This window comes from Otolemur garnettii, unplaced genomic scaffold (genome assembly GCF_000181295.1).
Source record: "Otolemur garnettii isolate 467f Iridium unplaced genomic scaffold, OtoGar3 scaffold00164, whole genome shotgun sequence".
NCBI classification, from domain to species: Eukaryota; Metazoa; Chordata; class Mammalia; order Primates; family Galagidae; genus Otolemur; species Otolemur garnettii.
Genome location: NW_003852559.1, coordinates 1,742,891 through 1,758,257, shown reverse-complemented (window position 1 = coordinate 1,758,257; position 15,367 = coordinate 1,742,891).

Below are 15,367 nucleotides of genomic sequence, written 5' to 3'. Positions count from 1 at the left end.
AGTGTTAGAGGCGAACGCAGCTTGTATGGAGGTGCAGCTGTGCACAGTGCGATGTCGGAGTGTTAGAGGTGAACGCAGCTTGTATGGAGGTGCAGCTGTGCACAGTGGGATGTTGCAGAGTTAGAGGTGAATACCGCTTGCTTATTCTCATTAATAAGAAAACATCATGTCCCTTGAATTATTTTGCATTAAGGATTTCTGACTCATTTTTATAATCTGAGTTTATCCTCAAATTGTTGAGTCCCCTTCAAGCAATGTAGATAGGCTACTTATTCCCTTATTCCTATTCCCCTGGTACCACAAGTGAAAGAAGATGGGTTTGCATGATCACAACTCCCCACTGCCATGTCGAAAGCATTATGCCTTTTTTAAAATGAAAACTCAGCTGGGTGTGGTGGCTCAGGCCTATATTCGTAGCACTCTGGGAGGCTGAGATGGGTGGTTGCTTGAGCTCATGAGTTGAAGACCAGCCTGAGCAAAAGGGAGAACCCTTTCTCTACTAAAAATACAAAAACTGAGGCAAGAGGATGGCTTGAGCCCAAGAATTGGAGGTTGCTGTGAGCTATGATGCCACAGCACTCTAGTCAGGGAGAGAGCTTGAGACTCTGTCTTCACAAAAGAAGAAAAGAAAAGAAAAGAAAGAAAACTCTTTCCTTTGAGACCATTTCATGTGGCTATATCATCTCCCCACCTACGTCATCGCTGCTACCTACCATCCTATGCAGCATTATCATCTACCATCTACCACTGAAAACCTGGGCACCTGGCTGTGACCTGCCATCAGCCTGGATAACCTCAAAGTCCATATGCGTAAGCCGCCTGTCACCCTGGCCTCCAGCTCCATACCCACTCTCATATCTAGTGACTTTCACTTCTATTACGCTTTCTCCACTTACATCCAGGTCTGTGTCCTGTGATTTGTCATCATGAAAACTGATCCCGCTGTGCAATTTAACATGCCGCTCTCTGACCCCGGCTGTCCATCCTCTCGGCCCCTTCGTGGTCTCCTACGCATCAGTTCTTGGCTCAGAGAGAAACTTTCGTCAGGTGTCGCCTCCATTTTCTCCCACATCAGAGTCCCTCCTGGTTTACTTACATTCTCTATTCATTTGATATCCTGTTGCCAATAAAAAAAACTCCCTCATTTTTTTCTGCACTGACCTACATATATGGTGCAAGGCTTCTTCTTCTTCTTTTTTTTTTTTGAGACAGAATGTCATGGTGTTGCCCTGAGTAGAGTGCTGTGGCGTCACAGCTCACAGCAACCTCCAACTCTTGGGCTTAAGCAATTCTCTTGCCTCAGCCTCCCAAATAGCTGGGACTACAGGCGCCCGCCACAACACCCTATTTTTGTTGTTGTTTCAGTTGTCATTGTTGTTGTTGTTGTTTCAGTTGTCATTGTTGTTTAGCAGGTCCCGGCTGGAACCCGCCAGCCTTGGTGAATGTGGCCGGCGCCCTCCTCACAGAGCTATGGTCACCGAGCCTGTGCATGGCTTCTTGTCTTAGCCTCACTGTCAGCACCTCCTGACATGACCTCTGAGCATCTCAGGCAGCTTCCTTCCCAATCGGGAAAATGGCCTGTCTCTAATCTTTCTCCTGTAGACTTTTACCTTTGCCCTCAGCAGATGAGCTACATTATTTCACAGGGGAGATGAGTCATTAAGCAACCATTCCCTCGATTTATGCCTTCTCTGTCACAGTTACTCGTCCTTGCTTTCTTTACTTCTATTCATTTCTTCACCTATTCCCTCGTCTGACACATATTTTAATCCCTACTATGGCCTGGGCACCGTGCTCCATCACAAACATAGAAGAATGAACATGTACAGCTTCAGTCAAGGGAAAGCAATCCTTGAAATTGCAATGGTACGGTAGATACAGAGATTTTTTTCTGTTTCTTCATATCTTCTTGTGTCTTTCTCTTTCGTTTATTTATTTGGGTAAGGGTGTTATCTTTTCTTCCTCACATCAAGATGGTTAAGGTTCTCCTATTAAAACAAAATATAAAAATAATTACCTTGATTCCATTGGTGTTTCTAGAACTTACTTAATCTTTCTCCTTCTCTTTACAATCAGGCTTCTCAAAAAAATAATAATCTATAGCTTGTGCATGGGCTTATCTTCCCTGAGTGCCTCAATTTACTGCAACACAGCTCCCACATTCACCCCATCCATTGACACTGCTCACCAAGGTCACTAGTTTTTAGTTGCCAAATCCAGCGCCCACATCCTGGCCCTTATTTTATGTCATCTTAGCATTACAAACCATTAATTCCTCCTTTTTCAAAATCTCTCCTCTTTCTCCCCCCAGTTTTATTCTTTCTTGATATTCTTCCTCTCTAGATAGTCCTTTTCAGCTTCTTCCATGAGCCCAGTCTCTCTCAGCTGACAGATACCTTGTATGTTGAAGTTGTGTCTTCAAATCTCTTTTAATTCTACACAATCTACCCGGACCATCTTTTCCATTTTCATGTCTTCTGTTTCAAAATCTATAACTCTAAAATTTAGAGACCCAACCCAGATCTCTCTCCTAATTGTACATAGTAGGTGTCTATTCCTTATCAGGTACCTCTACATGCATGCTCTATAGGCAACTCAAACTCCACACAACTGTAAAAGTGCCTAACTCTCCCATCCTCCTCAGAAAACTTGCTCCTTCCCCCTGTATTTCCCGTCAGCAATGACATGGCCATTGTAGGAATCATTCTAAAGTCTTTTCCTCTCTTTTACTATCTGTGTTCCATTTTATCAACAAATCAAGTAGATTTGACTCCTTAGTATTATGTAATTATTAATATAGCCCCTCTTGTACATATTTGCAGAGTCAACACCACACATATCTCTTAAATGGCTTGCCCCGCCTTTAGAATGCAAATCTGACCATGTATGTCCTTGCTTATTATCACTTAGTGATTCCCTATAGCGATCAACATAAAATTCCAAGTTCCTTACTTCCAGTTGCCTTCTTTTACTCTTCTACTACACAAGGAGCTATGCTCTCCTCCATCCTCCATCCTCTGCTTGAAAATCCCCTTCCTTACCCCACACTCTTCTTGCCTAATACTCAACCTTTAAGAATCAGCTCAGTGGTCACCTTGCCAGTAATTTTTTCTTGCCTACTTCTTCCTTCTGGCCTGGACTAACCTTCTTCACCTGTGCTCCAAGATCAACATCATTACCCTTTTGCTTTTCTTTATTTCCTTTTTTTCCCCCCAGAGACTGAGTCTCACTCTGTTGCCCCAGACTAGAGTGCCATGGCATCGGCTTAGCTCACAGCAACCTCAAACTCCTGGGTTCAAGCAGTCCTCCTGCCCTAGTCTCCCAAGTAGCTGGAACTATAGGTGCCCACCATAATGCCTGGCTAATTTTTTCTGTCTTTAGTAGAGATGGAGTCTCACTCTTATTCATTCTGATTTCGAACTCCCAAGCTCAAGCAATCCTCTCACCTCAGCCTCCCAAGAGTGCTAGGATTACAGGTGTGATTCACCATGCCCAGGCTACTTTTTCTTTTTTTTAATTTAATAGTTCCTGGTCTTAAGCTGTTCTCTGATCTCAGTCTTCCAGAGTGCTAGAATTATAGGTGTGAGGCAGTGCTCCCCACCATCACCCTTTTCCTTCACACTCTCAGGACACTTATTATGTCAGTTGTAACAAGTCAATTGTAAACCTGTTTGTGTCTTCTAAGAAATATTGAAATCTGAGGAGAGACTACACAAATGCATATAAAATACATACAAAATAATATCATATACCCTAATTATATACCCTTCATTTCCTCTTCAGAAGTGTCACAGGACTCCTACTCTGGGAAAGGAATGTCAGTGTTTGGCCATCTAACTTGTGACTTAAAAATGGGCTGTACCTCACTGTCTTCCACTCTGCTACCAGGGTTGTAAATTTACCCAGCATAGTATTTTGACTCCTTGCCTACTTTGCAGCTTAATTGAAGAGCTCCTGTTTGTAGGCTCTCACAAAGAAAATTTATTGCAGATAATTGGCTCCAAAACTGTCCAGGATATTATAAGGGACTTTGACTCTTTGATAGAATTAAGCAAATTTTCATTTTAGATTGAAAAAATGATGTTCAATCTGCTACTTTTTAGGCAGGCCTGTCAGTAGTAGTCCTGTGGAAATCAGAAAATATTACCAGTTTTAGAAATATCATCAATTGGCTTGCTATATCCTTTATACATGTAATACACATATTACATTCTTGCTACAGAGAATCACACTTAGTGGGGAGATTACATGTATATTGAACAAATACACATAAACACTCCAGGCAAAGTATAGCTAAAGCGCAAATAAAATTACCCAAGCCTTCACCACCTAAGGTCATCAGTGATAGCATTTATATATTTTATTTATATAAAATGTAATTTTAAGGCCAGGCACAGTGGCTTTTGCTTGTAATCCTAGCACTCTGGGAAGCTGGATGGATCACTTGAGCTCAGGAGTTAATACAGACTCCATTTCTACTAAAAACAGAAAAACTAGCTGGCCCTTAGGATGCCTATAGTCCTAGCTACTCTGGAAGCTGAGGTAAGAGAATCACTTGAGCCCAAGAGTTTGAGGTTGTTATGAGCTATGATGATGCCATGGCACTCTACCCAGGATGACAGGGTACTGTCTACAAATAGAATCACATGCATGCGCACGCACACACACACACACCATATATATATATGTGTGTGTGTGTATATATATACACACACATATATTGTTTTGTAAACACTTTAAAAATGAACAACTATGTTAACATTTTTTCATTTCACTAGATATTCCCCTATATTTTCTGTTTTTCTAACACCGAAAAAAGCAAAGGCAAAATCCTCTATGTTTTAAGGTGTTTTTTAAAATTATAGATTAATGAACAGATAAGCAGGTGACTTAGAAAATATAAAAAAACAAATAAAAAAGTACTCATAAGTACTCATAAAAAGTAATCAAGTACTCATAATCCCACCAACTGGACATAATTACTATAATGTTTTTGTATGATTCTTCCTTTTTTAAGTATGTGTATATTTTTTGTATGTCTATGTGTCTGTGCACATATGTATTATACACGTACATACACCTATGTGTGTATGGGTAGATACCCACACACGTATTCATTAAATCAGATTTGTATTTTAGAAGGCTTCATTTGTTACCAAATGTAAGAGAGATTTGAGGGACCTATCTGTGGAGAAGGCTAATTAGATATTGCTATAACCTTGCTGAGAAATGAGGGCTAAAACTAAGATAGTGGAAGTGAGATTGGAGAAAAGAGAACCACAAAAAGGTGGCAACGCCCTAGGTGGTTGTCAGAGACCTGATTAGCAAACAGGACAGCTGATGCCAGCTGTGCCACAGGGTACGCTATCTTCCCAGGGCACTGGGCTGAAAGTATTCTCTTTTCAGCTGATTCCCTACATAGGACATAAACCTTTGAATGCAGATAAAGTCCCCCAACAGCAGCCTGTCAATCAGATGTAGGAATTTGCTCCCAATGAATGTTTCTCTCCTGTTCAGTAGGAATTTACCTGTTAAATTATCTCCCTCTTAAAGAAACATATTAATTTAGATAGAATCACTTTCTTTAATACCCTAAGTTGACTTTATAATATCTATTGGTTTATTTACTCATCCATCCTTCTCTAACCATTTGTGAACAAGCACAATTTATGGAGACTAAATGCAATATGGATTAATTTTCATTGTGATCTTTTACTAGGAGAAGATGTTTTTCCTTGTGCCTGCATAAAAACCTAGGCAGCTCTTTGATTTTTCTGGTCATTCAAGTAATAAAATGTTTTATCAAGGCCTCTCCAAGTTGCACAACTCCAGGGGAAACCACTTTTTAAAATTATAATCATGGGCATTACACATTATGTTGTACATAGCTTAACTTCATAAGGCAGATGTGATGTTTTTATTCAGGTATACAATGTGAAAGAATCTAATCGGGGTGATTGGGGTCTCCATCATAGGTATTTATCATTTCTTTGTGTTGGGGACATTCAAATTCCAATCTTTTAGTTATTTTAAACTTATAGTCACTTTGTTGTGTTATGAAATAGTATTCATTCTATCTAACTATACTTTTGTATAACCGCACTTTAACCATCTGCACTTTATCCTACTCCCACTATCCTTCTCAGCATCCAGTAACCTTCATTCTATTCTCTGTCTCCATGAGATCAATTATTTTTATTATTTAGCTTAAATATATGATTCAGAACATGTCATATTTGTATTTGTGTGCTTAGCTTTTTCACTGAACATAGCATTCTCCAATTCTAGCCATGTTATTGCAAATGGCAGGATTTCCTTCTTTTTATGGCTATATAATATTCCATTGTGTGTGTACACCACAATTTCTTTATTAATTGCTCTGTTGGTAGATACTTAGGTTGATCCAAAATCTTGGCTGTTATGAATAGTGCTTCAATAAACATGGGAGTGCAGATTTCTTTTTCTTTTTTTTTTTTTATTTTGAGACAGAATCTCACTCTGTCACCCTGGGTAGACTACCATGGCATCATAGCTCATAGCAACCTCAAACACTTGGGCTTGAGCAACCTCTTGCAGCCACCTCCCAAGTAGCTGGGAGGTACTACTAGCATGTTCCACCATGCCTGGCTAGTTTTTATATTATTAGTAGAGATGAGGTCTCACTCTTGCTCCGGTTGGTCCTGAACTCCTGAGCTCAAGTAATCCACTCACCTTGGCCTCCCACAGTGCTAGGGTTACTGGTGTGAGCCATCATGCCTGGCCAGATTTCTTTACAATGTATTGATTTTTCCCTCCTTTGGGTGTATATCCAGCAGTGGGATTGCTGGATCATATAGTATTTCTATTTTCATTTTTTTGAGGAGTCTCTTTGTGTTATTGATTTCTAGTTTTATTCTCCTGTGGTCAGAAGAAATACTTGGTTTGATTTCAGGTTTTTTTTTTTTAATTTGTTTAGACTTGTTTTGTGGCCTAATGGACTATGTAATCTTGAGGATGATTCATGAACTGAGAGGAACGTGTATTCTGCAGCTATTGGATGAAACATTCTGTAAGTTATGAATTGTGCCAAATGTTTTTAGGCATATTTGATCTATAGTGCAGATTAAGCTCAGTGTTTTTTGTTGTTTTTTTTTTATTGATTTTCTACTCAATGATCTCCCCAGTGTGGAATATTGAGGTCTCCAATGCTTACTGTATTAGGTTCTATCTCTCTTTAGGTATGTCCATATTCACTTTTTATATGTGGGTGCTCCAGAGTTGGGTGCATATATATCTATAATTGTTATATCTTCTTGTTGAATTGACCCCTTTATCAATATAGAATGACTTTCTTCACCTTCTTGCATGATCTTTGTCTTGAAATATATTTTAGCTGGTAGAAGTATAGCTACTCCTGCTCCTTTTTGGCTTCCATTTGCCTGAATATCATTTTCCATTCCTTTATGTGTGACTATAAGTGAAGTGTATTTCTTACAGACAACATATGGATGGCTGATGTTTTTTATTCCATTCAGCCACTCTATGTCTTTTGATTAGAGAGTTGAGTCCATTCTCGTTCAATTTACAATATTATTGATAGATAATATCATTGCTTATTACATCCAAGTTATTATTTGATGTCTGATTGTTTTGTGGTCATCTTTTTCTTTCTTTCTTCCTTCCTATCTTACTTTGTTAAAAGTGATTTTCTCTGGTACTGTGTTTTAATGTCTTGCTTTTTATTTTTTGTATATCTATTGCCTGTTTTGTTTCCTGAGGTTATCATGAAGCTTGCAAAAAAAAAAATTTTATAACCAATTATTTTAAACATATAACTCCCTTACAAACAAATGAACAAAGAAAATCTAATGGAAAGTCTACCTTTAACTTCATTCCCCTACTTTTTAACTTTTTGTTGTTTCCATTCATATATTTTATACTGTCTCTCAGAAAGTTTTTTTTCTTTGGCCGGGGCGGGGTGTGAACCTGCCACCTCTGCCATATGGGGCTGGCGCCCTACTCCTTTGAGCCACAGATGCCACCTGTCTCTCAAAAAGTTGTAGGCTTTTTTTGATAGATTCATCTTTTAATCTCCCTACCCAACGTTAAGTGGTTTATGTACAATCACAGCAATATTACGTCATTACTGTTACCAGTTAGTTGGATATCTTCATCTTCCTTATTGCCCATTAATGATGTCCTTTTCTTTCAGATTGCATAACTCCTTTTAGCACTTCTTGTAGGACAGGTCTGGGGTTGATGAAATTCCTCAATTTCTGTGTGTCTGGAATATCTTTCCTTATATTTGAAGGATACTTTTGCAGAGTATAATATTCTAATGTTAAGGATTCTTTTTCTTCCTTCAGCATTTTGAATATTTCATGTCACACTCTCCCGACCCGAATGTTTCCACTGAGAAGTCTGTTGTCACACATATTGGAGCTCCTTTATATGTAATATTTTTCTTTTTCCCTGCTTCTCTTAGGAACTTTTCTTTATCTGTGACCTTTGGGAGCTTGATTATTAGACACCTTAAGGTAGTCTTGTTTGGGTTAAATCTGCTTGGGTTTCTATGATGGTCTTATACCTGAATATTGATGTCCTTCTCCAGGTTTAGAAAAATCTGTTATTGTTTATTTGAATAAACTTTCTACTCATTGTCTTTATCTACCTGCTCTTTAAAACCAATCATTCTTAGATTTAACCTTCTAAGACTCTTTTCTAGATCTTCTAGGTGTGCTTCATTCTTTTTTCTTTTCTTTTCTCTCTCCTGTGTATTTTTAAATAGCCTGTCATCAAGCTTGCTAATCCTTTCTTCTGATTGGTCGATTCTGCTGTTGAGAAACTGTGATGCACTTTTCAACTTCTCAAGTTGAATTTTGGTTTCCAGAATTTTGGCTTAATTTTTTTTTATTATTTCGATCTCTTTGTTAAATATCTCCAATAAGCTTCTGAATTCCTTCTCTGTGTTGTCTTCAAGTTCACTGAGCTTCTTCAGGACAACTATTTTGAATTTTTTGTCTGAATGTTCACATATCTTCATCATCACTGGTACCTTAGTTAGTTTACTGAAGTCATGTTTTCCTGGGTTTTCTTGTGGATGTTCATTGATGTCTGGGCTTCACAACCTGGGCTTGTTTGGATCTATCCTTCTTGAGAAGTCTTTCCAGATATTCAAAGGAAATTGAGTATTATGATCTAATCTTTGGTTTTGCAGCCATATCAGCAGTGGGGGTGCCTAAAGCAGAGTCCTGGTTGTATCATGTTGGTGGTCTGGGTAAGATATGGGAGAATTCCCTGGATTACCAGACAAAGTCCCTTACTCTCTTCTCTCATTCTCTGTGCTGGGTTGCTAGAGTTTGGGGAGGAGTGACATCAGCACTCCCTCCTGGCCACCAGCACCAGAGTATACCTGAAGCTAGCATAGTTTCACCCAAACCCTTGGTCACTGGTGCCTGACTATCTCTGATGTTTATTTAAAGCCCAAGGGCTCTTTAGTCAGCAGGTGGTGAATCTTGCCAGTTCTGCTAGGTCTATCAATTAAGTTCATGAACTCATCCTAGAAAAAGTGCTACATACCTCATTGTTGAATATCACTACAGTCATCTTTGCAGTACTCCCATTGGGAAGCTATGCATTTGTTCAGTTTTGGAACTCTTTTTCTGGAATGACCATGAGAGCTACTAACATATGAGTTCTGATAATTAACTTCATGAACAGGCCTGTGAACATGCCACTGTCTGCTTATGTTGGCAGCATGGTATAAATAACTTGGTAAGGTTTCATAACCTTGGACTATCACTGTTCACAGCTGTTTTCATATCAACATGTGGCAGTGTTTTGCTGAGCGGCATTTGTTATTGTTGTTGTGTGAGTTTGTGTGCCATATGATGACAACTCTGATGGTCAGTCTTGAAAAAGAATTCCAAAACTGCTTTGACAGGTGGACTAGCTGGCATTGATGCATAGCTTCCCAAGGGCAATACTTTGAAGGTGACCATAGTGATAATCAGCAATGAGGTATGTAGCACTTTTCCTAGGATGAGTTCACAAACTTAATTGGCAGACCTCATATATCCTTTCTGTCAGAGCAGCATGTTTCTTTTTAACCCAGAGTGAGTCCAGAAATGAGAATAATGCCCCCGGAGTTTTGCAACATGGGCCTGTAGCCAACCTAATTATAAATCAGTATTTAAAAATAACTTTCTCCAATATATTAAAATGCTCTTTATTAAAAATTAAGACTTCTCCTCACCCCACTTCATCCCAGGTCCTGGCTATAGGCAGGCCAACAGTCTTCAGGAAAGAGTGTTCTATAAATCTTCTTGCTAATCCCCTGTAATTTTGGAGCATGTGTAGAAGGCAGCAAGGCCCTGGCCCTCAGTCTAACTCTCCAGGTGTAAGAGTGCCTCACCTCAGCTGGTCATTCTTTCTACCTCTCAGATACTTCTTTGTAGCAACATGTCCCTAAAACTCTTATTTTCAGATTATCTCAACCTTTCCAAACCATCCTCTTGGACAGGACACTGTTTTAAATGATCTCAGGCTGGTCTTCCTGTCATTTGCTCCTCATCTAGTCCCTAGGATTCATGTGCTTTTGCTCACTATTAGAACAGAGGGGAGTATCTTCTAGTCTCCTACCCTATCCTGCTGTCATAGGCTGCTCTAGCAGGTTCTATAAGGCTCAGCTATTATTATTGCACATGCTCTGAAATAAGGGCCAGGACTAGGGTAAAACTAGTTAAGTCATTTTGGGTATAGAATATAAAGGGGGGGGTGCCAAAAAACTTAGCAATCAAGATAAACATTTTAAGATCATATTTTTCCAAAATAAACATTAACATATGAAATCATGATGAACAAAATATCAAAAAATTTAAGTACAGGATTAGTGCAGAGAGTATTTATTGAGTTCTGTGACTCTTTAGAGTCAGTATAGGCAAGTGTTGTCACTAGTCCTTTACAATATATTTCTCTTTCCACTGAAATAATCCTGAAAAAACCCCCCAAAACCCTCTCTATTGCCATTTTCTTTTATACCTTTGTTGTGGGTGTTAAAACTTATTATCATGGCTAGGTAAGGTGACTCCTATCTGGAATCCTAGCACCATTGAAGGCCCAGGCCTGAGGATAGATCAGTAGAGCTCAGGAATTTCAGACCAGTCTGAGTGAGACCTCATCTCTGCAGAAAATAGAGAAATAGGCCAAGCATGGTGTTCCATGCCTATAGCCCCAGCTACTCAGGAAGCTGAGCCCTGACGATCACCTGAGCTCAGGTATTTGAGGTTACAGTGAGCTATGATAACTTCACTGTACCACTCCAGCCCAGAGACACAGTGAAACTATCTAGAAAAAAGAAAAAAAAGAATTTTTGTGGTTGTTTGAGACAGAATCTTGCTGACAGGGCTAGAGTGCCCTCTGTGGTATCAGCCTAGCTCACAGCAACTTCCAACTTCCAATGCCTCAGTTCAAGAGATCCTCCTGCCTCAACCTCCCAAGTAGTTGGGATTACAGGCACCCACCACAAAAAACAAAAACAAAAACTTAGTATCAGTCATTTTCCTTGAAATTTAGGCTCTGTGGTGTAATAAATGTATTTTGTACATTGTTGTATTAGTTGAAATTTCTGATGTAATTACAGTTATCCACCTGTCCATCCATTTATTGGGTTTGTGTATGAAGAAGAATAAAGACAATCTTTAAACGCTCATGTTAATCCACTTTAGAGTTAAACTAAGGACTGTAAAACAGAAAAATTTACAGTTACAAAGGAAATACTAAACTGGTCTATCTCACCAAGTAGTTCTGGAGCACAAATTGATATGCAAAGTTAAAGAGTCATAGTGCATTTTGGTCATTTAATTATTGTTAGATATGTCCCATAAAAACATGTTAAGTTACCGTCTCTCTATTATGCCCACATCTCTGCCTCTGTAGATTTATCCTTGTGAGTTATTTTGAAACAGCTTACTTGACAGTTTTCATTCTAGCTGACTTCATTGTAAACAGAGACTCAGCTTCAGAGGTAGACTGAAGAGGCTGGTATTGTTCAGAGAGAACTTAAGGACCTTTCAGCTAAAGAATTGTTGGGTTCCTTGTAGACAGGGTTTTATTGCCCTTCAGCTTTTTTGGAGGTAATTATTAACAGAGAATTAAACTTTGTATCAAATAATACAGATATGCATGTCATTAGAGGCCTTAAGATTTAAAGTAAAAAAATTTTAAAGTTTTTAAAAGCTGTTATGTTAAAGGGATAATATGGTCAATAAATATTTGCTATCTTTTTAGATCAATTTATATATGACTGTGGACTTCAGTGGTTTGAATATTCAAGGATAATTCTCTAAAATCAATTAAGGCTCCTTTGGCTATTTTTGTAGCCAGATCCAAATTAGCAAGTTTCCCCCAGAGTCCAACTGCAGTGTAATGGTCTGTGAAGTACAATCCAGTTATCAGCTATGGTTGCCTTGGTCACTGAATGACCCTGCTCGGTTTGGACAGACTAGAATGCATTTGGCCCAATAACCTAAACTATAACATACTGGCTACACAATGGAGGATTCTATAGAACCATTTCTGCTTAGAAAAGCATAATTGAGATTTGAATTAATTATAATCCGCAAAGCTGTTTTAGCCCATGGCATGTGACCTCTAAAACCCAAATACTAAAATCTTACTATGTAAAGATTATCTACACAGTACAAAAAGTATGTAGATTGAATTGAATTTCATACCATGTTGTTTTTCTAACATATGCTATCTAAAGAGTTCTTAAAAATTAGTTCATGCTGTTGAAAGATCATATTTAAACTGAATTATAGCAGCCCTCCTTCAGTGAAAGACCAACTTGTTCAAAGAATGACTTTAGGCCCAGTGACACCAGGGAGTGAGTGGCCCCATGCTGCAAGTGAGTAGAAGGTCAGTGAAAATGAACATATTTTAATAAGCCCACATTTCTAAAAGCATCTTGTAAAGAGTAAATTATAATTCAAGGAACATATATAAGCTTACTTAATATTTTTTATTGGCATTAGCCTTTATGCAGAAAAAATACATTTCATGTATATAGTGCAAAGAATAATACAATAATTACCCTAACTATTCCAAATTTAGAAAGTAAACTGGTACTATAGCAGGCATATCTTCTTGGCACTCACTGTCCCCAGAAGATACTAATGGCCATCTACATTATGCACCTGAGATGCTTTGCCTATGAGTGCTCCTCTGGGCTCAGAAAATATGCTTAGCCCCTGCGGGCAGGAATTCTGGAAGTGAAAGGGAGTTAAGGCCACCAGGAGCAGTCCTCAGCTAAAAACAGGGTAAGAGCTTGTGCAGAACTATCCAAAGTTCAAATGGGATGACTTTGAGGTGTACTTTTTTTTTGTTTGTTTGTTTGAGACAGAGTCTTACTTTGTCACTCTCGGTAGAGTGCCTTGGCATCATAGCTCACAACAGCCTCAAACTCTTGGGCTCAGGTGATTCTCTTGTCTCAGCCTCCCAAGTAGCTAGGACTGTAGGTGCCCACTATAATACCTGGGTATTTTTACAGGTCTCACTGTGGCTCAGGCTGGTCTCAAACCTGTGAGCTCAGGCAATCCACCTGCTTTGGCCTCCCAGAATGCTAGGATTACAGGTGTGAGCCACCGTGCCTGGCTGAGATGTATTTTATACAGTCTTTAAGAGGAATCAGTCTCCAAGTGAAATCAAGCCCCGTTTGTCTACATTAATAACCTGCTTATTATTAACTTAGCCTGTGTAGACTTATATGCCTTCCCTTCTGATCTCATTCCTCACTTCTATGCTAATGTTTCCTGGGATAATCTCTGGAAAGAATCCTTACATTGGGGGTTGCTTCTGGTGGAATTGCCAATACTGTTGAAGTTCTCTATATTCACCCCCAATCACATTTCTGCTTTTTTCCCCTCACCTAAAATAACTACTGTTTTCATTTTTAATGCTTATTGTTGCTTTCCTATTTTTAATAGCTTTACTAAATATAGTAAAGATATTAGTAATTACATTGGTTTGCTATAGCACACTACCACAGACTAGGTGGCTTAAACAACAGAAATTTTCTCCCATTTCTGGAGGAGGCTAAAAGTCTAATGCAGGTAGAATAGAAGAAGAATGAAGACCCCATTCTTGGCAAGGGAAAACACCCCCCAGAAAAAGGGAAAAATTAAAAACTAAGCTGAGTGATTCAGAACAAAGGGAAGTCAGATAGTTTACCGTTAAACCAGCCATTGCTAAATTTCTTATCTGAGCATGTTTCCTGCTTTTCCTAGAGCTCTGGCCAATTGGGGCTATAGCTTACTAACACTTTTGCTGGGTCTGTGAACACTCTGAAGAATAATTGCCACAGAATATGCTGTGGCAAGGCCTGGCAAGGTACATTAACTAGGCCGTTTCCAGTCGGGATCCTACCCCCAGGGGCAGGGTCCACTAAGATCTGTGGAACTGGTATGACCAACTGAAGAAATATAAAGTTAGGAATGATGATAAAGAAAGAGACACAGAATAGAATTATTAAAGGTGGGAGCTTAGGAGACCACTGCCTGTTTGTGGGCTCTGGGGAATGGCCTCAAGTCTTTGTTCCACACAGCTTTCATTGAAATCTGCCCAGCTGGTAAGCTGAGGGAGGAAACAAAGACACCATCAGTTTCTCTGAGTGAGCATATGAACTTCTACTGTTATTATTATTAGGACTAGGACTGTAGGTGGCTTAAGGATTTGAGCCATTTTGGAGCATCTGAAACTTAAGCCTTGTGTGGGGGATTTTCCTCTGTGATAAGGGATATTAAGTTTTACTACCAATATCTCAGGGCTCAAGCTATTCCCTTGGTCTCTGCCCCAGCCAAATGCAAATCTCCATAATGGGTATCTGCTTTGTCTGTCTAATGGGCAGGAAACAACCTAGAAGGTGTATCTATTCTGGTTCTTGTCATAATCTCTTTTATGACCATTTTCTCCCTCAGAGTGTTCACAGACTCAGCAGGGTATTGGTGTAAGCTGTATCCCCAATAGGCCAGAGTTTCAGGAAAAGCTGGAAACTTGTTCAGATAAGAAATTTAGCACTGGCTAGCTTAAAGGTAAACTAGCTGACTTTTCTTTGTTCTGACTCCTTCAGCTTACTCTTTCCTTTTTCTGGAGGTGCCCTCCCCTACCAAGAGAGTCTTCAGTACCCATTCTTCCTGCAGTTTCCTACCCAGTAAACAGTCAAAGCAAATACCCATCATGGAGATTTTTATTTGCCTGGGGCAGAGATCAAGGGAACAGCTCAAGCCCTGAAGTATGGGTAGGAGGGCTTATACTCCTTGCTACAAAGGAAGATCTTCTGTGGTGGTGATGAGAGGAAAATTCCTCTCTCCCACTGATTCTTCAGAGGAGA